The sequence below is a fragment of the Phyllostomus discolor genome, chromosome 8, assembly GCF_004126475.2.
Source record: "Phyllostomus discolor isolate MPI-MPIP mPhyDis1 chromosome 8, mPhyDis1.pri.v3, whole genome shotgun sequence".
In the NCBI taxonomy this organism is placed as follows: domain Eukaryota; kingdom Metazoa; phylum Chordata; class Mammalia; order Chiroptera; family Phyllostomidae; genus Phyllostomus; species Phyllostomus discolor.
The window spans coordinates 12,770,658-12,791,639 of record NC_040910.2 but is presented as its reverse complement, the minus strand read 5'-3'; the positions used below and the strand labels follow the sequence as shown (position 1 = coordinate 12,791,639).

Here is a 20,982-nt window from a genome sequence, read left to right as displayed (position 1 = left end):
ACAAAAATTCTGCACTCATAACACGATGGGTATAGAAGACATCCACTGAACTAGTCCCTGAATGGATTAAAAAATACTTTTCAGCTTTTATGGTTGGTGACAATCCCTAAACGTCTCAAGAACAATGAGTGCGTTTTCATGGCATCCATTGAAATGCTTAGGTTGATGACTACGGTTACTGTCACTTCTCATGCTTCCCCTAATGGAAGAGCACACAAAGTAAAAACAATCATTTTTTTACAAACAATGACTCAGTCCTGGGCTTGAATCCTCACATTACCATGTCGTATCTCTGGATGACAGGGGGCAAGATACGTAATTTCAATGAGCTTCAATTTTCTCATCACTAAGATAATCCCAACAGGGCTGTCGGTACAGAGAAATGGGCTAATGTTGGTGAACGTACCTACCTAGGCCCAGACTAACAGGTATACAAATCAAGTTTCTTTCAATCCTTTTTTTTCACTGTTGTACTTAGTATTAATTATAAACTTTCCACATATGTATAACTCATCTCTCGAACTTCATGTGCAGGCTCCTCAAGGGTAGAAATGTTATACCTGCTTTTTCTTTTATAATAACATGTACATAGTAATCAATATGGTGTGTCCTTTTACCTAATTATAAAAATAATATATGTTCATTTTACATGATTGATAAAGTACCTAGACTGGAAAAAAATTAAAATTGTTCAGAATACAACACCATTGAAAGAACCACGAATAATTCATTTTGGCATATTTCCTTCCAGTCTTTTCCCCATGTGTGTTTAAAAATTAAGATCGTTCAGTACTTAGAGATTTATGGTCTTTTTTTAAATTTAATTTTATATAATGAACATTTCTCCTATCAATATTTTTCAAAAACATGAATTTTAAAAGCTTCATAGTAGTCCATCAACTGAATGTTCCTACTTTGTTTTGCACCTTTGTTTCCAAATTTCCACTATTAAACATAATAACTCACTGAACAATACTGTGCATAAATCTTCCTGCAAATTTCTTTTTATTGCATTAAAAAAATTCCTATGAATGGAATTAGAAGGCCAAAGAGAGAGTGTAATTTTAAGACTCACCCCTCTCTTCTCTTTAATTAACACAACTCTGACTGTAACCAGTTAATAAAGGGCTCATTGCACCAGGTCTGAGTGTCACAGATATCGTCATTCCTTACAGACTGCCACCCTGCCTCTGTTGTTTACTGCTGTAGCCCCATGGGAGTGGGCAAATACATATTTATAAAACTGAATTAAGTGTTGCAGGTTCGATTCCCAGCCAGGGCACATGCCTGGGTTGCAGGCCATGACCCCCAGCAACTTCACATTGATGTTCTCTCTCTCTCTCTCTATCTCCCTCCCTTCCCTCTCTAAAAATAAATAAATAAAATCTTTTAAAAAACTGAATTGGCTGGAATGACCTTAAAAAATTGGTATTATTGGCATTTTGGTAAATAAAATAAGGACACTTGAAAAAATAAGACTCTTGTCCAAACATACGTATAAATGTAGAGCATTGTTCCTAATCAGAGAAAGTGTAGAACTGGCTTAAGGGTCCATCAGTATTTATTTTCTTCAAGATTTTTCTCTATTCTTTTCTTTTTCCTCCTTATACTCTCATAACCGTATTCCAAATGACTACCAAACTGAAAAATCTAGCCCAAATTCTAAGTATTTCCAAAATCTCAGAGACATTTGCATTTAAATATGGAATGGATGCAAAGATACTACCACTATCTCAAACCCAGCATCATAAAAATCAAATGCATCTGTTGAACCCTGTGAAACTGGCAATACTGACTGACCGCTTTTGCCTTGTAAAAACAAGAATTTCACATGGTTCGCCCTAATAAAATGTAACATCCTCCTTCCAAAGTGGCTGTCCTTGCATTTGAAATTTCATTCTTTAATTCTTTCATTTGCTACACATAATTAGTTGATAAGTTGCCTAGCCTTATTGCTTCTACAGAACCGCTATTTCTATGTGACCTCAATTTATACAGTATATGACCTTAGGTCAAGTCATCGCATCCTCTGGGATTATTGGAAACTATCCTTACGGGCTTCAGCGGCTCATTTAGTCAGCAAACTTTGTACCTACTCTATTCTATGACCTCAACTAAGAAATGAAGTGCACTTGTGAACAAACTGTGAATACATTCTCTCAAGGGATTCACGCTCTAGTTAACCCAGAATAATTACGAATCAGCACGGTGTTAATAATGATGAGGCCCACACAACCCTGGGAGTATCTCAAGTCAAATACAGTGAAAGGTGTACAATGTGTTCTCCATATGCAAAAGGGAATTTAAAAACTGTCTTCATCCTTTAAAAAAAAGGAATGTTTATTGACTTTCCACTGAGGCAGGCATTGCAGGGGGGCCCGAAGACGCGGTAGGGAACAGAACCACCCCTTGTGCATCTGACGGTGTGGAGGAGAAGGCCGTGAACAACGGGGTCGCACATGTAAAGACCCAGTTACAAGGCGTGTGAAGTGTTCTGAAGGAAAAGTACTTTTCTACAAATGAGGGGGAATCCCAAACATTTATGTATAAAAATTTGTGTTTTCATTCTCACGAGTTTAAACGTCAGTCCCCTTCCAAGTACTCTCCATTGGATGCGATACACCTATCAAGACATTTTTTTCCACTGCTCAGAACAGTTTCTGAACTCATCAGTTTTGATGCCCTTTAGTGCTTCCGCCGTTTTTTGTTTCCCCTCTTCTGCATCGGCAAAACGTTTCCCTTTGAGGACTTTTCATCCGGGAAAACAGACAAAAAAGGGAACAGGGAGGGTGGGGCATGGGGCTCATGCCATCTTTTGTCAAAAACTGCTGAACCCTCAGCGTGGTCTGAGCAGGTGCACTCGGAAATCACCCATCAGGAAACAGGCAAACGTGTCGAAAGAGTCTTCAAAAAATTCACTGAAGGCAATTGCAGCCTTTCACAGCAACGCCAGGTGGTCCATTGATACAGATGGGTTCCTAGAACACTCACCTGGTGGGTGTAACCCGCCTGTGCTACAAGGGGCCTGCCCTCCAGAAGATAATTCCAGCTTTTGGGGGGTCCCCCTTCATATTAGGGTAGGGTATAGAGAAGGACATAGTTGAGATTGGAGGAGCATTGAAGGTGTCCATGAGAAAGTGACGGTTAAGCCAAGACTTTAAGGGTAAGCAGAGTAACCCTGGGAAGACAGCAGCTGAGTCATTCCCACTAAAAGAAACAGCGTGAACAAACATGCTGTGTGGGAAAGAAGTTGGCATATTTATGGGGACAAAGGAGGTATCAGGTGCTAATATTTACTAGCACTTTGTAAACCATAACGCACTAAATACTATTAACCCACAAGGATAACAATGATCGCCATATATTTCCATGATCTATGAGTTGTATATTGATCTCATGAATAATGTGACTTAATCCCCAGCATGACTCAAGAAGCATTAAGGTGGGAACATGGCATTCTACTATTTTTCCTCTGAGTTTCTGAAAAGGAAATTTAATCATGTCTGTTATGTAGATTTCCTGTTATGCTAGAGAAATGGAAGCAAAAATGACTACTCTTTCTCATTAAACGTGTAAAATTACTCACCCAGATGTACTGACAAGCACAAAAATAGTATTCACATCTGCCCCTGCTTCTCTCCTTTTGCCTACCTCACCCAACTTTGGGCTGATAACCTCACCCAACTGGGACCTCGGGAGCCCTTCTCACCCCCTCTCACTCCCAGCCACCATCCAGACTGTGTGGCCACGACAGCTGGAGCCAGGAAACAAATTTGATTACGTGACGTTCTTACTGTAAAGTCTACAGATTAAGGAGCACAGCTGTGTTTGTGGATGCCCTTGCACATATGGCCCCTGGTCCGTCACACGTCAGAGAAGTCCTCAGGTGATCATCGTGGGAGCAAGCGGGATGAGGAGACAGGTGCTGAGGCCCTAGACTTCGTATGGATGAGGGCAGGGGGACACGGTGTGGGTGCCCTTAGCCAGAGGCTGAGCTGCGTAGTCAGGGGATTTGTCTTCAGCTGTTCACATCTGATCGTAGTGGGTAGTTATTTCCATAAATACAAACTTCGTATTTACTTCTTTACTTTTATCTCTCTTAGAAAGGGCAAAACAACATCTTCCACGGAACATCTGCTCAGGGATACAGAAGCAGGAGGTGTTTTCCTCGTCATCAGATTTGAACGTGTTACCTTTGTTAATAAAACGCTTTTTCTCTGCCTCTACTCGTCTCAGGAACACGAAAGATAATTCTCTAAACACTTCCCTGGCTTCCTTAAGCATCTTAATACCACTCAGGATGAATGAAACTTAATAAGACATCTATCAACTTTACAAAGATTTAAGCATTTTCAACCAAACTTTATACCAAGAGCGAGCTGCCTTCAGGTTGAAATTTCTTCCAGGATACCACATGGATGTGGCTGTGGTCGGGGACACACACCAGTCTACTCCTTTTCTGGTGCATTTATTTGACTTCCCAGAAAGAATCGCAGGAACCAAAGGGCCTAATTCTATATGTTCTGTTCTTCCTTGTTCCCGAAATCGTGGCCTCACAGCCACTCACACGCTAGTCGGCATGTAACATGCTTACCGGCTTTCTTTTCAAAGGGCTTACTGAGGAGGCGAGGTGAATTGAAGCAGAAAACGTAGAACTTCTCACCAGGACAAGGGAAATTCAGTCCCATTTCCCCCAGTGAGTGTAGGAAGCTTTTCCTGGGGAAAGACGAAGCAGAGAGCTGAAGGCTTTCAAAGTCATTGCCACTGCTTACTTAGATCCAGGGAATAGATGATGGTAGAAGATTTTTTTTTAGATTAAAACTTTGTGGAGAGACCCTCACTTATCTTGTACATGGACCAGATTAACTTCTTTTATGTTTTGAACTTCTATTTACAATTCTCCTGCCAATAATGGAGAGAGTCATGCCATAAACTTCACACTCTCTCTCCAAAGCGTGGCCTTCGGGCAGTTACGGGCCTTATCAATCGACTGGAAGAAAGATGTTATTCTCTGCTTTTACAGCTGTGTCAGACAACGATAGGCCAAATCTTCCATTTCAAAACTCTCGATAGCCTAAAATAAGCAGTTAAAGTAGTGTCTCGCTATTATGTATTTCATATCACTACCTTTCCTATCATTTTACCTCTCCTTACAAATCAAACTACATTTTGCCATACACTGAACTGTAACCTGGGGATCCAGCTGTGTACTGCAGGTTAGCACATCACCATCTACCTGAAATCACAGCGTGTCTGAACTCAGGGGGTAGTTCTGCTGATAAATGAGACAGAATAGAACACAGCCCGTTCTTTCACTGCTGTATTGACTTTGCTCTATGACAGGAGCAAGAACACAACATTTTTTATGCTTTTAAACAGCCTGGTCTAGGAAAAGGTACCCAAAACAGGGAGAATAGAGTCATTTTCTGGACTATATTATTACTTTAATATACTACCAGGAAGAGGTTATAATTATGAAAACAGTTTTATTGTTTGATTCTTAAAGAATATATTTTAAATAATTACCTATTTGTTGCATTATTACAAACGATTTTTTAAAGATTTTATTTATTTTTAGACAGAAAGGAAAGGAGGGAGAAAGGGAGGGAGAGAAACATCAATGTGTGGTTGCTTCTCATGTGGCCCCCGCTGGGGACCTGGCCTGCAACCCAGGCATGTGCCCTGACTAGGAATTGAACCAGCAACACTTTGGTTTGCAGCCTGAGCTCAATCCACTGAGCTACACCAGCCAGGGCCTATTACAAAATAATTAAGTTAAGGTTAATATTGAAGTCATAAAAAAGGGACCAACAGATATTCAAGAAAGTAAGCAGATGAAGCTTTCTAAGCAGCGTGAGGCCGAGGGACAGGCATTGAGTATGCAGTACGTTTTGTGTTCGGTAGGCGTTGCTTCCTTCAGCCTCCTGAGAATCAATTCTATGCAGTAAGGGCAGTTGCTGTCCCACCTGTGCCCCCTTTCCCTTGCTGTTTAGTGCGCATGTCCAACATCCAACCTGCAGCAAATGCATTTCTTCAGTCTTTACCCCCGGCTTTCCCTAGCTGTGACCGCAGCGCTAGCCTCTGTTGTTGGCTAATGGGAGAGGGAGCCAGCAGCGAACTGATGCCCCTTGGAGCATCCTTCCTCCGAAGACTGACCAGAGTTGGTGACTTGCCCCTCCCACCCCCGAGGGGTAGCTGCACTGACTCCCCAGTGTTCTCCAGCAGGCCTCAGCTTCAAGGCTCGCATGCTAACTTCTCCAGAACACACAGTTTGCTGGCTGCCTCTCCCTCACTGTCTCACTTCTCCTCATTCTTACTGTCCTTTTTTCTACATTTCCAATAAAGTACTGGTACTCAAATGCCTGTTTCAAAGTCTGCCTCCAGGAAAACCCAAAGTAAGACATCCTCCTTTAACAGAAGGGGAAACTGAGGCTCAGAATGCAGGTCCAAGATACTGTCTTAATGTCCCAGTGCTTAATGACTGGGTATAAAATTTCCATTTGATAAAGTAAAAAAGTTCTTAACTTCCCCCTCAACAACGTACTCCTAAGAACTCACTAATAAAATTCTATCCTCTCAGACATGTCATTTCTGAATAGAATTGGAAAACATCACTGGGAAACCAATGTATTCAAAACAATCCAAGAACCAAACTGATTTCAAAAATAAATTTTAAAAAGCTGGACAAAGTAAACTACAGGAATTTGCAATGCTGGTAGTTCTGTACCTTTTTTCAAGAATTAAAAAAAAAAAAAAAAAACACAAGTCCTAATGCCTAACTAACCAAGTCCTAAACGAGAAACAGAGCGAGCTACATTCTGGGTCCTATGTAACCCCGCTCAGAGCAGGCTCTCAACGCATGTGCATCCATTTCTTCATCCTTCTCCCCCTCTAGCTTTGGTGGCTCCATTGTAAGGGCAGTGGGTTCCCCCTACCCTGCATCAGAATCACAAGGAGAGATGTCTGAACTCCTCTTCATGAAACCTGGATGCAGTACATTTAGAAACATCATTTTAGGAAGCTCCAGATGAAGTTCAAAACCGCAGGTGCTCCGTGGTCACCGTGCACGTGCCACCGCGAGAAACTTGCTACTCCAACCTGCCTATTTAGAGCTACTTTCAGGGAGTAAAGGAGGTAAAGAAAACAGACACTGTTTAAGGCCAACCCACTCATCTCACACTTTCTTACGAAATCAGCTCTTGAAAATTTCTCAGAAATGTTAATATGCTTGTCAGGAGTCTGTAGGACTCCTTGAATTTTGCCATAAAAGCTAAACACCCAGCTGTAATTTTGAGATATCATCTTCTCTCTACATGCCAGCACTTAAAAGGTGACTTCATAAGTGGATTTTATTCTAGGTGGTGGAATAGCAGGATTTGGATTTATAGACTTTATGCTAAGAATGGTTTCTTTTCTGAAAGCTGCTCTGGCATCAAGATAATTGTGTTTTCTTAAGTTCCAAAATAGCTTGTATGATTAAAGAACGTGGCATTTAGAGAAAAGGAAAAAATATTGTAGAATTAAATAAAGTTCAAGGATTTGTAAGCTCTGATTTCTAAGGCAGAAGAGAGTATTTCGTGAATGATTTATTAAGAGCTCAAGAGTAGCTATAGCTGAGCTAAGGCTAAGTGAGGAATCAAGTTGAGGTTGCCACTCCAGAGCTTGGATTCAAGGAGAACGCTAGAAACTTACAGTGTGGTCCTCGAAGTATTTGTCTTGGTCCCTGTGCATGTATCAAGGTTAGTTATAAAAGGCTTTTTACAGAGGGAATGAACAAACTACAGTTTGTGTTTTTCTTTAAAAAAATGCCAACAAGTTTGATTGTGAGGGGGTAACAGGTAAATACAGTGGTACCTGGAAGGAAATGCAGAATGAAGGAAGGTATTTTTATGACGATGTTAACAATGTCATGGTGACCTAGTTAATCCCTGGCCACCACTGATCCTTTTACCATATTAATGATTTTGTGGTTTCCAGGTTGCTGCATAGCTGGAATCACACGGTATGCAGTTTGTTTGCGGACTGGCTTCTTTCACTTGCTAATGTTCCTTGAAGGGTTCCCCCCCCCCCCCCCCCGTTCCCCCCCCCACCGTGTCTTTTTGCAGCTTGGTAGCTGATTTCTCTTTAGCGCTAAATGCTACTGTATTTGGATGTGTTCCACAGTTCATTTAGCCCTTCTCCTACTGAAGAACATCTTGTTTGCTTCCAGGTTTTGGCAGTTATCAATTATGAATAAAGCTTCTAGAAACGTCCGTAAGTAAATTTTTGTGTGATATTACATTTTCAACTTCTTTGGGTCAATACCAAGGAGCATGGTTAGTGGATCGTTATGTTTACTTTTGTAAGAAACCAACAAACTGTCTCCCAGTTGCATTCCCACCCAGAACAAGTGAGAGCTTCCCTCACTCCACATCCTTGACAGCATTTGGACCTTGAGCGTTCTAGTAAGTGAGCAGCGGTGTCTTGTTTTAATTTGCATTTTCCTGATGACCCAGGATGCGGAGCACCTTTTCACTTGCTTATCTGCCGTCTGTCTATCTTTGGTGAGGTGTCTGTTAAGGTCTTTTGCTTATTAGTTAATTAGGTTGTTCATTTTATTACTGTTGAGCTTTAAGAGTTTTTGTATATTTTGAATAGCATCCCTTTACAGGTGGGTTTTTGAAAATATTTCCTTCCAGTCTGTGGCTTGTCTCTCATTCCTAAGAAAAGTTTCTAATTTTAACAAACTTCCACTTATCCATTGTTTCTTTTCGGGGAGTGTGCCTCTGATGTTGTGCCTATGTGGCCATTGGCAAACCCAGAGTAATCTAGAATTTCTCCTGTCTTATCTTGTAGGAGTTTTGTAATTCTGCATTTTATCTTTAGCTCTGTGATGTAAGATCTGTGTCAAGATTCTTTTTTATGTATTTATTTTTTGGCCTGTGGATGTCTAGTTCCAGCACCATTTGTTAAACAGAGTATATTTATTTCATTGTATGATCTTTGCTCCTTTGTCAAAGATCAGTGAACTGTATTCATGCGGATCAATTTCTGCCCAAATGTTGTCACCCCTTTCAAAGTTACTTGCAGAATGCCAAATTCTAGACAAATGTAAGTTACGAAATATAACTTGAAAATTAATTGTCATTTTAACAATAAATTAGATATCTACGGTTTTGTGTAGTTTTTATTTCACCATTACTGAAAATCTTATTTTAAAATACTCTTATAAAGTAGATAGTGATGCACTGCAGTATTGTAGAAACAGAATTACTAGAAATGTGATAAACACTTTGTGTACAGCAGTGTCACCACAAACACATAAGTAATGCATCACGCTATGACATCTCGATGGCCAGTGTCACTAGGCGATAGGAAGCTCCATTGTAATCTTATGGGACCACTGTCATATATGCAGCCCAGCTTTGATAGAGAAGAATCATAGAAGGTACACGGGAATAATCAGATTCCTAGAGAAAGAGAATGTTTCAAGAAAGAAAAGATGGCTGACAATTCCAAGTACTGTAGGGCCAAGGAGAATGGCTAAGAAGAGAGTTTTGGATTTAGGCCATCATCACTGACCCCCGAGGGAGCAATTTCATCTGAGCAGCTGCACGTGGGAACCAAGTTAAAGCGCATTCAGAGGCAATGGAAGCTTAATGTCGAGAGAGGGTATGTTAACAAAAATCTTAACAAAAGGATACGAGTGATGTGTGAACGTAAGGCAGGACAGAGTCAAAGGCTGTGTTCGGTTGGCCTGACACTAATCATGTCAGGGAATCCCAAATACAAAGAGAGAATAAAATGTGAATCCCCAAGTTTTGAAAATCGAGAACATACTATTACCACTTTCATGGGTGAAATTTACATGAAATTCATCCCAAGATGTTATATACTATGTAGAGCATGAACTTAAGACTTTAAAGCAAGTGAAAGTTCCTATTGAAATTAGTTGAACAGATGTCGTTGGGCATTTGATGCCCCAGAGAGGCCCCGAATTTCACAGCCAATCATTTCAAAGACAGAGCCCTAACATTTCCTACGCATCCACATATGAACTTTATGGTGCTCTGGGGAGAGTTAGATAGTACAACTGTTGGGATTTTGTTATTCAGTTGGCTTAAAATAACTGAAAATTTTCTCGCAGGGGATTGAAAGAGCAGGAACACTTGCCATACCAAATTCTGCTTTGAGATGAGTGCTTGAACATCGGATGTGATCTAACTGGTTAATCTCACTTTGCTTCCCATCTAAGTGGGATTTTTCAGTGTTGTGATTTATGGTAGCCGATGCCTGAAACACGCTGACAAATGGTTTTGGAGATTAGAAAAATAATATGTCTGTTCAGGGAGTGTGGGGTTTACCTTTATTCTGAACTCTAAAATGTGACCTCCTTCCAAAATGTGGAGCTATCGAATTACTGTTTCATTTTATTTTGGTGTGATTTTTACTGCCTGAGCTAAATATCAGGTCTTCTTCAATTTTATACATCCATGATATTTTTAAATGTTCTCATCACTTTTCATCATTGAGGAAAATAGAGCTTTTTCACAGGAATTGTGAGCATTTGCTCAGCTCTGCAAGTCTTATGTCTTAATTGTATGTCCACATATTGGAGACAGAAATAGGTCTGCCCCATTTGCATTTTATATTTTCTTTGCACTTAAAGGAATAATTTCTGATTGTTTCTAACTGACAATTACGTGACATTTTGCTTTGCTTAGACTCACTTGTTTATGAGGTTTAGTGACCAGTTGAACATTTGAAGTATGAATAAGTAGTGAAGTAATTTTTGGGTCAAAGGTAGAAAGCTGGCCAATTTTTCTTTAAAAACAAAACTAAACAAAAACAAAAAAACCCAGAGGGAAGTCACTGCTTCTGACTGTTTCCTTCTCTGCTTCACCCCTCATCTCTTAAGAGCACCAGGTTTAAGTAAGCATAAAAAGAAAGAATTTCTCTAATGAGAACTGATTCCTTTTTTCAGTCCCAGAGATACAAAATTTAATTTTAGCTAGCAAATATTCTATGGAATACATTCTAGGGCATTCAAAATTTAACCTCTTATGGGTCCACTTTCACAGAGCTCACGGTTTTATAAGAAATGAAGGCCAGTATGACACAAATAACAATTCAGGATAGAAAGTAACCCGGTAGGCAGGGGTTTAGAAGAGCTGTGTGTGGAGAGAAGGATTCATAACAAAGAAGATGCTGTTGGCAGAGTGAGCAACGTGGAAAAGGCACAGGAAGGGAAGCAAAGGGAGTAACGAAGTTTGGCTGGAGCATAAGGTAAGAAAGGACAATTCCATTCGGAGACTGTTCTTTAAGCACATGGAAAATCATTCAGATTTTTGAGCCAGGGAATGCTTTGCTCAGAACTGGCTTCTGGAAGAAGGTTCGTTTTTCAGCTGTGTCCAGGCGGGTCAGGCGGGTCAGGCGGGTCAGGCGGGTCAGGCGGGTCAGGGAACTGACCCTGCGGGTCAGTTCCACGGCACCAGCTTCCTTTAACCACCGTCACTGTAGAACCAAGGCCATTGAATACGGTCACACAACTGAACTGTGTAATAACCATGAGTTAATCCTCTTAAGTCTTTAAAGGGGAACAAAAAAAAACTTGCAATGGACTCTATTTTCTCACAAAGTGTGTAAATGTTAATTAAAGTCTTAAATGACATTTTACATTTTATCCATCAATTTTGGTTTTCCTCTTGCATTTCCTTTCTGTATGTATTCATGTTTGCACGTTTGCTTTCAAGGCAGCGTGGGAGACAACATGACTTACTCTCCTGGACTCCATGGTTTGTGAAGCTCTGTCAGTAGGATGATCTATGGTGCATTATGTTCTGATGACATATGTTACACTGTAATGGTGAAATGAGTTATGGAGCTTGACGAAAGATGTGAAGGAACACATCTTTCACATCATAAAGTGTAAAATAATTCTTACAATAGAGAAATTGTGATTAGATTAATTAACTCTACAAACATACTTCCTATTCAATTTAACTCAATACAAAAGGATTACATTATTGCATCATTTTTTTCTCACGGTGAGAAGAATAGTAATTTTAGTGGGTTGTTTGAGATTTCGTGTTTACTCTTACCCAAGTACCGTGACTTTGTATGAGGCTGTATGACTTCATTTTTGTCCATGGGCATCATTTTATTTTTTTCAGTACTTTTGATTGTGTATACTTTCCGAGGCATAGTAGACAGATAACATTATGTTAGGTTCAGGCACACAACGTGGTTTGATAGTTGTGTGTACTGTGAAATGACGGCAGTAAATTCAGGGAACATTCATCAACATACATCGTTATGAAAAAATTCTCCTTTCCTTGTGATGAGGACTTTTAAGACCTACTCTCTTAGCAACTTTCAAATATGCAATATTGTTAACTATAGTCACCTGTTAACTATAGTCACCATGCTACATATGTTACATGCTCATCACTTATTTATTTTATAACTAGATGTTTATATCCTTTCACCTCCTTCGCCCATTTTGCCTAGCCCCACCCTTACCCTTCACCCCCTCCTCTGGCAACCACCAATCTGTTCTCTGTATCTATGAGCTTGTTTTTTATTTTATTTTTTTTAGATACCCTATGGTATTTTATGTTTTTTTTTAACTTTTATTTGTTTTTAGAGAGAGGGGAAGGGAGGGAGAAAGTGAGGGCGGGGAACATCAATATGTGGTTGCCTCTCATGTGGCCCCTGCTAGGGACCTGGCCCACTAGGGACCTGGCCCGCAACCCAGGCATATGCCCTAAACGGGAATCGAACTGGCGACCCTTTGGTTCACAACCCACACTCAATCCACTGAGTTACACCAGCCAGGGTGAAAGACCATATGGTATTTGTCTTTCTATCCCTGACTTAGTTTACTAAGATCATACCCTCAAGGTCCATCCATGCTGTCACAAACAGCAAGATTTTCTTCTTTTTTTGGCTGAATAATATTCCATTATATATAACAAATATCAATGAGTTATATGGGTATATTATATAATATACATCATATTTTCTTTACCCATTCATTCATTGATGGATATTTAGATTGGTCCCATATCTTGGTTACTGTAAATAACGCTGCAATGAATATGAGGGTGCATATCCTTTTGAGTTAGTATTATTATTTGGTTTAGATAGATACCCAGAAATGGAATTACTCAATCATATGGTAGTTCCATTTTTAATTTTTTAAGGAATCTCCCTGTTGCTTCCCATCGTGTTTTACTTTTTTTATAATTTTTCTCTTGTATGTTTTTCATGCTTGTTGTCAATAGAAATAGTGACAATCTCAAGATGTTATAGTTCAGAATTTTAAATTTATTATAGGTTATCACCTACATTTCAAAGGTGAAAAACTCAAACTCTGAGAATGCTAGGAACTTTAAACTCTCCTAATTGTATCTTTCCATAGGGAACACTGGAAGAGTTTTTCAGGGACAATTAAACTCAATCAACAGTGACATTCAGTCTTGCTTTCATCAGTCTTGCTTGAATGACACTCTGGTGTCTCTAGCCAAGGTTGCAGGGGGTCTCCAACTAACGCCAACAATCACAGACAGCCAGGGAGCACAAACTGATGCATTTCTTTGGGAGGGGGCGGTAGAGGGTAGAATACAGATAGGGAGAAGATATATAGATATAATATTGCAAATGTCCTTTTCAAAGTTAGCCAGAAGGCATGTCCAAACCTTATCAGCACTTAACATGTAGAGAGGTGAATTGCTATCATAAAGTACAGCATCTTTAAAAGAAAAAAGATGACTGGCAGCTTGAATAAGAAACTTTTCCTTTATAGAGCAGCGGATTCAACTGCAAACCATACAGATATTTCTAAATGAATAAAAAAATATCTTAAGGTAATACTTATTAGTCAGCCATTCTGCCTGGCACTGGAGAGACAGATATGAGTAATACATGTGAATTTTCTGGCCTCAAAGCTTACGGTGTGTTAGGTACAGAAACAAGTAAAGGGCTATGGAACGTAGTGAGTAATATGAAAGAGGAGGTAGAGTATTACACGGGAAATAGGAAGAACAACTAAACCAGGAAGGGCTTTCCAGGGGAAGTAATATTTACACTGAAAAAGGGAGACAGGATATAACATTCTCTCAGAGTAAATATCAGCGTCCTTATTTCATAGGGAAGGAAACTAAGGAATGGAGAGGTTCAATGGTTTGGTGACAATGGGTGTGATACCCTGGAGTCAGGGCAGCTTGTGTGTGTGTGTGTGTGTGTGTGTGTGGCGGGGAAAGGTCAAGATCGAGATGGGAGCATGCTTGCTTTTAAAGATGGATTATAGGGGGGGACGGGGGAAGGGTTTGCAGGAACAATGATAAAGGACACATGGACAATAACAAGGGAGGTGGAGACAGGGGAGGGAGGTGGGGAGGGCCGGGTGGTGGGGATGGGTGGAGGGAAAAGGCAGAAAACTGTACTTGAACAACAATAAATAATACTTTTAAAATAAAATAAAGTAAAGATGGGCTAGACTTACATATATTTAAGAGCCAGCGGAGGAGAATCAGTCCCCGTTTGGCAGGAAGGGAAGAGTTCTGGAACTCCCGGGAGGAACTGGCCTGGGTCTACATCGTCAGAGCCATATTCCCGTTGAAATGATTAAATGCATGTGTGTGCAAGCGAATTTCAATCTGTAGTCTGGGGCTGGTTGGTTAACTTTCCAAGTGCCCTAATCAGAAATCCGCTCTCCAGATGTTTTTGCTTTCAAAATACTGCTTTCAACATCTACACCAGAGGGTTTCTAAATTAGCCTAAAATGTGTGATTGCGTTAACCTAAAATGACTGTAATGAGCAGTGTTTAAGACATGTTCTTGGCCAGAAAGACGGTCCGTGTCCCACCATACTTATCCGATTCAGGTTTAAGACTCTGGCAAGTTCAATTGCGTTGTATGTTCGTAACGTTGCTTCTATTTTTCTGCACTCGTTGAAGACTTCTGTCAGCTAATTCATCTATCTCTTAGCTGGTCCGATCAGATAATATATTTTTTGAATGAGTGAAATTTTCATCGCAGAGTTGGCTATATCATTTGCAATTTCCATCTTTATCATTTTTTGTACAGCTCAGTGGCACTAAATACGTTCATAATGTACAGTTTACTGTTAGTATTATCTTTTAATTAACAAAATTTTTAATTTTCATGCATTGTTGCCTGTGCCTTTGGTGTCATATCCCCCAAATCACTGCCAAATCCACTGTCATGAAGCTCTATTCTGTGTTTTCTTCTACTTTTATCTTTCACATTGAAGGCTTTGATCCATCCAGAGTTGATTTTTGCCTGTGGTGCTAGGGAAGGGCCCAGCTGCCTCCTTTTCCATCACCACATATGGAAAAGCCTGTCCCTTCCCCTTTGAGCAATCCTGGGATCCTTGCCAAAAATCATTTTACCACAGTTCTCCCTTCTCTCCTTATTATAAACCAATTTGCATAAATGCCCAGCCCTGGCTGGTGTAGCTCAGTGGACTGAGCTTGGGCTGCGAACCAGGCATTGCAGGTTCAATTCCCAGTCAGGGCACATGCCTAAGTTGCAGGCCATGGCCCCCAGCAACCACACATTGCTGTTTCTCTCTCTCTCTCTCTCTCTCTCTCTCTCTCTCTCTCTCCCCCCCTCCCCTTCCCTCTCTAAAAATAAATAAATAAATAAATAAATAAATAAATAAAATAAAAGCCCAAGATCTCCTAAGGAAGAGTCCTGGATCTCCATCTCCCCCAGTCTGTGGTGGGTCAGCATGCACCGTGGTGGCACTGACTGGGTTTGCCCCTCAGTTTCCTGCACAATCCCCCAGGTCAGGGGTGGGAATAACAGGGTGGAAGATCTCAGAGGAGAGAGAATCAATTTACTGCGAGAGACGAGGTTTCCGACACTCCGACCCCCCCCCCCCCCCCCCCCCCGCCCCGGTGTTGGCCTGTGCTCACGAGAGAAGAGGCTGACCAGCCAGGCACCGCTTCAGCTCGGAGAAGCCGTCAGCGCTGGGATGTCTTAAGCTTTTAGGCCTGGCTCCAGGGCAGCTGAAATTACTTAATGTACAGTCTCAACAGTGAGGAACTTAGCAACTTCAACCAATTCTTATTTCTTTTGAATAGGATGTAAATAGTCTTGATGTAGTAAAGAACGTGTAAGTAACATAGTGTATATATGCAATAAAGGATTAACCTCGCCCTTTGTCCCCAGGCTCCTGGGAAGTAAGGCCTCAGTTCTTGGAATGTTCTGCATTGTAGGAGTATCTTTGTTTAACCGGAGGTCAGAGACTCCTGGGAGGTGCCTGTGCTAACAGTTTCAATTATGATGGGAGCCTCAGGCCATGCATTCTCAGCCTGATCTCTGCAGGGACTTGGGACTACGGGCAGTCAGGGGTAGTCAGCCATGTCTACGTGGTTGGTCCCCGATCAAATTTTCTACATCCCTTAGCGAATTTCGATTATGCAGCACAAAGTCATCAACTAGAGTCACCAACTAACTATGTCATACATTAGAACCCCAGCCCTTACTTGCCGTAGAGCTCAGACTTTGTACCCTTTTACCAACCTCTCTTTCTAATACGGAACTGAATAATTGACATTTCTAAGAGAGCAGAATTTAAATGTCTTCAGTAAACAAGCAAATAGGGCGAGGGACGTGTTGATTAACTACCTGGGAGGAACCCCTTCGCAATGTCCCCATATATCAAATCATTACAACGTACACTTTAAATGTCTTACAATTTTAATTTTTAATTATTCCTCAGTAAAGCTGAGAAAAGACTGAACCCTGAGGCTCGAGTGGGCTTCCCTGGCAATACTCGGTGTGCACTGGCACACGTCGCCAGTGGGGGGAGCACTCACTGTCCCCAAGACCCCACTGGGACCCTCCTGGAACCTACATTGCCTAAGGTGAGGTTTCAAGGAATCCCAGAGACCAACGGAGAGAACCCAGGCCTACTGTTAACTGTTTCCTTAACCGCTTCCTTGGTCTGTGGTGGGTAAGACGTGGTCTTTCCCTCAAGACATAGTTTGTCAGGAAGAAAGGACGTGCAAAATAACACCAAGTGGAAAATGATTTTAAAAAATGATATTCTTCCGTTTCTCTTCCTCTCAGTCTTCCTATTTGCAAGTGAAGGAGAAAGTCATATTAGCATAGGAAATAAAGACAGTCTTTCAATAGTTTAGGACTGAAGAAGAAAAAAAAGGTTTTTGTCATATTCCGACAAAGAACCTTGCTTCTTAAATAAGCAGTTTGCTCCGCCATGAAGGCAGGCCATTTGCAGGTAACAGCACCTGCAGCCAAGGTAAAATGGCTAGGAGTTCTTATTATTCTCTTCACTTAGAAAAGAGTACTACACGCCAGCAGTCCCCAACCTTTTTGGCACCAGGGACCAGTTCCCTGGCTCAGCCGCCACTCACCTCCTGCTGTGCGGCCCTGCCCCTAACAGACCACGACACATACCAGTCCCTGACCTGGGAGGTCAGGGGCCCCTGCTACACACCAATTAAAAAGAAAATGAATAATTAATGTGTGTTTTATTTCCATGCCCTCAGAGTTGCCATATTCCAAACCAGTCTCTCCTTGCATGTTTGCTAATTTTCATGTTAATAAGAAGACTTCTGTGGCATTTATGAGTCTGTAAGTGATAACTCTTATTAGAAGTCCCTGCCTTCAATTAGTTTTAAAGACAATCAAAGATCAATGTTTTCATTGCCTCCTTTTCTACACAACGCTTTCCAATTTTAACTGCCTACTCTTCTGTTCTGCTCCAGTGTAATACCAGCCCCAAAGGTTGAACTGTGCCTCTTTGATTCCCTTTGGTTGATCCTCTATGCTGCTAAGAGGCAGCACAGTTAGAGTATGAAAAGCTACATGTTCTTGTGGATAAAAAAGAAAAAATTATGACAGAAAGCCTCAACTTGTAGAATTCCAGGATGTGCCTGTAAATAATCTTGTAAAAGGACTTGTAAATTTAACAACTTGGCAAACCCAAAAGCCTGTTTTTCTTTTTTCTTTTAGTGACACAGGCTAAAGCACTCACAATTACCATTGACTTTTGGTGTCCAAAACCTACATTTGTAATGGCTTAAAAATCCAGAAATAAATAGTTAATGAATCACTACTGTGACCCGGTAGCACAGTTAACTCCGCGCAGCCATTTCAGTGCCCTACGGTTGCTGCCAAGGTCAAGGGACGTAACTGGGTCTAGAGTGTTAATGACTCCAAGGAGTTTTAGCAAGTGTTAAATCATTGGGTCCTCGTTACACCCGTGGGAGGTCCTCAGACCAAGCAAGTTGCTTGGTTTATGAAAAAATAAACAGATGCTAAAAGGTAAAGTGACTTGTTTACGGTCACATAATAAAGGGGTGGGGGACGTGACTGTGCGTGTTCTGCCACCGGCGTCCTTTCCACTCAGGGACACTGCTTCAGTTCAGATTTGTTCGCTGTGCCCGTGCCAATGGTACAATGACTGTGACATTTGTTGGGCTTGTTAATTACCCCTGAATTTGGAAAACCCTGACTTCTCCATTAAGATCATGATAGGCTGCCTTCTAACTTGCAAATAATATTACAAGTTAAATAGGTAAAGAAAGCTATTCACAACAGTTTCAAAAAGGACAGGAGTGAGGACCGACAGCCTCCCCCCTCCCGCCGTGTTAGAACCCGAATCCCCCTGGCTTGCCGGGCTGCCGTGGTGGACCACGGAGCAGCCGTTGTGATGCAGGAGAAGGTGTGATCGACAAAAAGTACAAAATATGGAAAAAGAGCACCCTTCTTCTTTATATGTTGACGATGACCCCTTCCCTGGAGTAGCCCAGCTTAACTGCAGAGTGGCTTCCAGATGTAACCAGACCAGCATTTGTCACCTTGTCCCAGGGGCACATGTCTGATGAACGAAACTACCCCGTGAGAGCCAGGGCGCAGCTCCCTAGCAATGGTGACGCTCAGTCCAATGCTTCACACTTGCCAGTGAGAACAGAGAATGTGGAGGTCTGGGCTCTGGGGTGGGAACGCTGAAACAGAAATCAAGACTAACCACAAAGGAGAAGTGAACAGGGCACCACGCACGCCACACAACCCTTGCATCACTGCAGCAGAGACTCCCTCTGGCCATGTTCTTGTTTTTGATGATCCAGAGTGTCCTTCTAAACCAGATCCTTCTGGAAAGTGCAGCCCAGATTTGCATCTGCACGGACATCCCAAGGAAGGCTATGGGCTTTCTTGGGACCCAAACGTCAGAGGGCACGCACTCAGTGCTTCGGAGGACCACGCCATCTGCCCACGGGCCCCCAGTGCTGCTCCAGAGGAAGGAAACGTTGTGGTTGCAAAGACCATCTCCCAGGATGCAACTGTAGGAGTGTTTCGTGGTACCTGCTCCACGAGTCTCTGGGTAGATCAGCTGCTGAGGATCAGAACCTTACGATCTGGGACACTCGTTCAAAGAATATGTCCAGACCAAGCTGCTCCGCTGACGCTCACGCTGCTGAAGCAAACTGCCTTTCTTTCGATCCTTACAGTGCGTTCAGTCTCGCCACAGGATTAGCTGCTAAGACCGCGAGAATCTGATAAATCTGAAATTTAAGTTGCATCCCTCGGAATCGCATAAGGATGAAGCATTCCAGGTTCAGTGGTTGCCTCAGAATGAGACTGTTTTGGCTTCCAGTGGTAGTGATGGCAGACTGAATGTCTGCGGTTTGAGTAAAAGTGGAGAAGAAGAGTCCCCGGAAGATGCAGAAGACAGGCCACCAGAATTGTTCTTTTGTGGCGGTCACACTGTCGAGATACCTAATATCTCCTAGAATCCCAATGAACCTCAAATGATCTGTTCTGTGTCAGAAGAAAATACCATGCAAGTGTGACAGATGGCAAAGAGCATGTGTAATGACAACGACCCTGAAGGAGGTGTGGATCCAGAAGGACAGGAGACTTAGTTACGTCTGCACTTCTTGTGATGTTAGACCCCCCTTGGTTTCCTCCCAACCCTGATATTGACTTGACTCTGACTTGGAGACACAGACTTTGCTCAGCTCTCCCTCTGTAACAGGCACCATCAAAACTGCTACTAGCCCAGACGGAGGGTGCTTGCTAAACATTAACTGGGGGCTTGATTCAGTAATGCCACATCCTGACTCTCCTTTAAAGTTACTTCCAGAATTTTCTGGTAACAAAGATTTAGAGTAGCCACCAAAAGGGAAGACTGTGTGTGGTTATTTTATTTTTTTATACTATATCCCCATGTTTTCCAGACTCATTTAAGTAAAGGCTAGAAGTGAAAAATAGAGCTAAGTGAGGTAGGTGTCTGAGCCATAAAGGACAACTACTGCGAAGATTCAAGTCACGTAAATTCTTACTCTAAAATCTCCACACCTGATTTGTCAGGATGCACACTTTGCTATGTAGGCCAGTCTCCTCCCACTTCTTAGTTTAAAACCATGTGATCCCTTTTCTCCATATATTTTTGCTCGTTAGTATATTTCTTGAGCTGTTTTCACATCAGTCTTTCCTTTCTGTGAAATGTTAAAAAAAAAAACTTGAGACCACCAAGTTGTAAAGATGTATGTTTTTACCTGACCATTATACCCTAGATAGACTGTCCAATTAAGTACAGAAAAGTGAAACGATGTCTTGTATGTGTTTTTAAAAGTTAAGTTAAATCAATCCTCAATAAAATTTGCTTTTTGAAAAAAATACCGTGTCTGTTTGGGGTGATCAGTGTGACCAGCAGGCCTGTTCCACTCCATGACTAACTGTGCAAGTGCTTATAATGAAATAGATTTCTTTTCTACATTAAAAAACATAAGGACAAGACTCAACTGCATATGCCGGACAAAGACAGGTATGTTGTCAACTTGAACCCTGTCGCAGTTGGATGAAGTGTTATCAGTCGCCTGCACGCAGTCTACCCTCTGGACGAGAAGGACACCGCTGACCTTGAGGGTCCGACTCATCTTCGCTGCTTGTTTTTAAAGTGCCACATTAATCAGAAAACTGGGCAGCCACCCTCTCTCATCT

At 41.6% G+C, this 20,982-nt stretch overlaps 1 pseudogene; it reads left to right on the top strand.

Annotated features, from left to right (window-relative positions):
- The first annotated feature begins 18,747 nt into the window (after positions 1 to 18,747).
- On the top strand, positions 18,748 to 20,572 carry LOC114504081 (annotated as a pseudogene).
- The last annotated feature ends 410 nt before the right edge of the window (positions 20,573 to 20,982 follow it).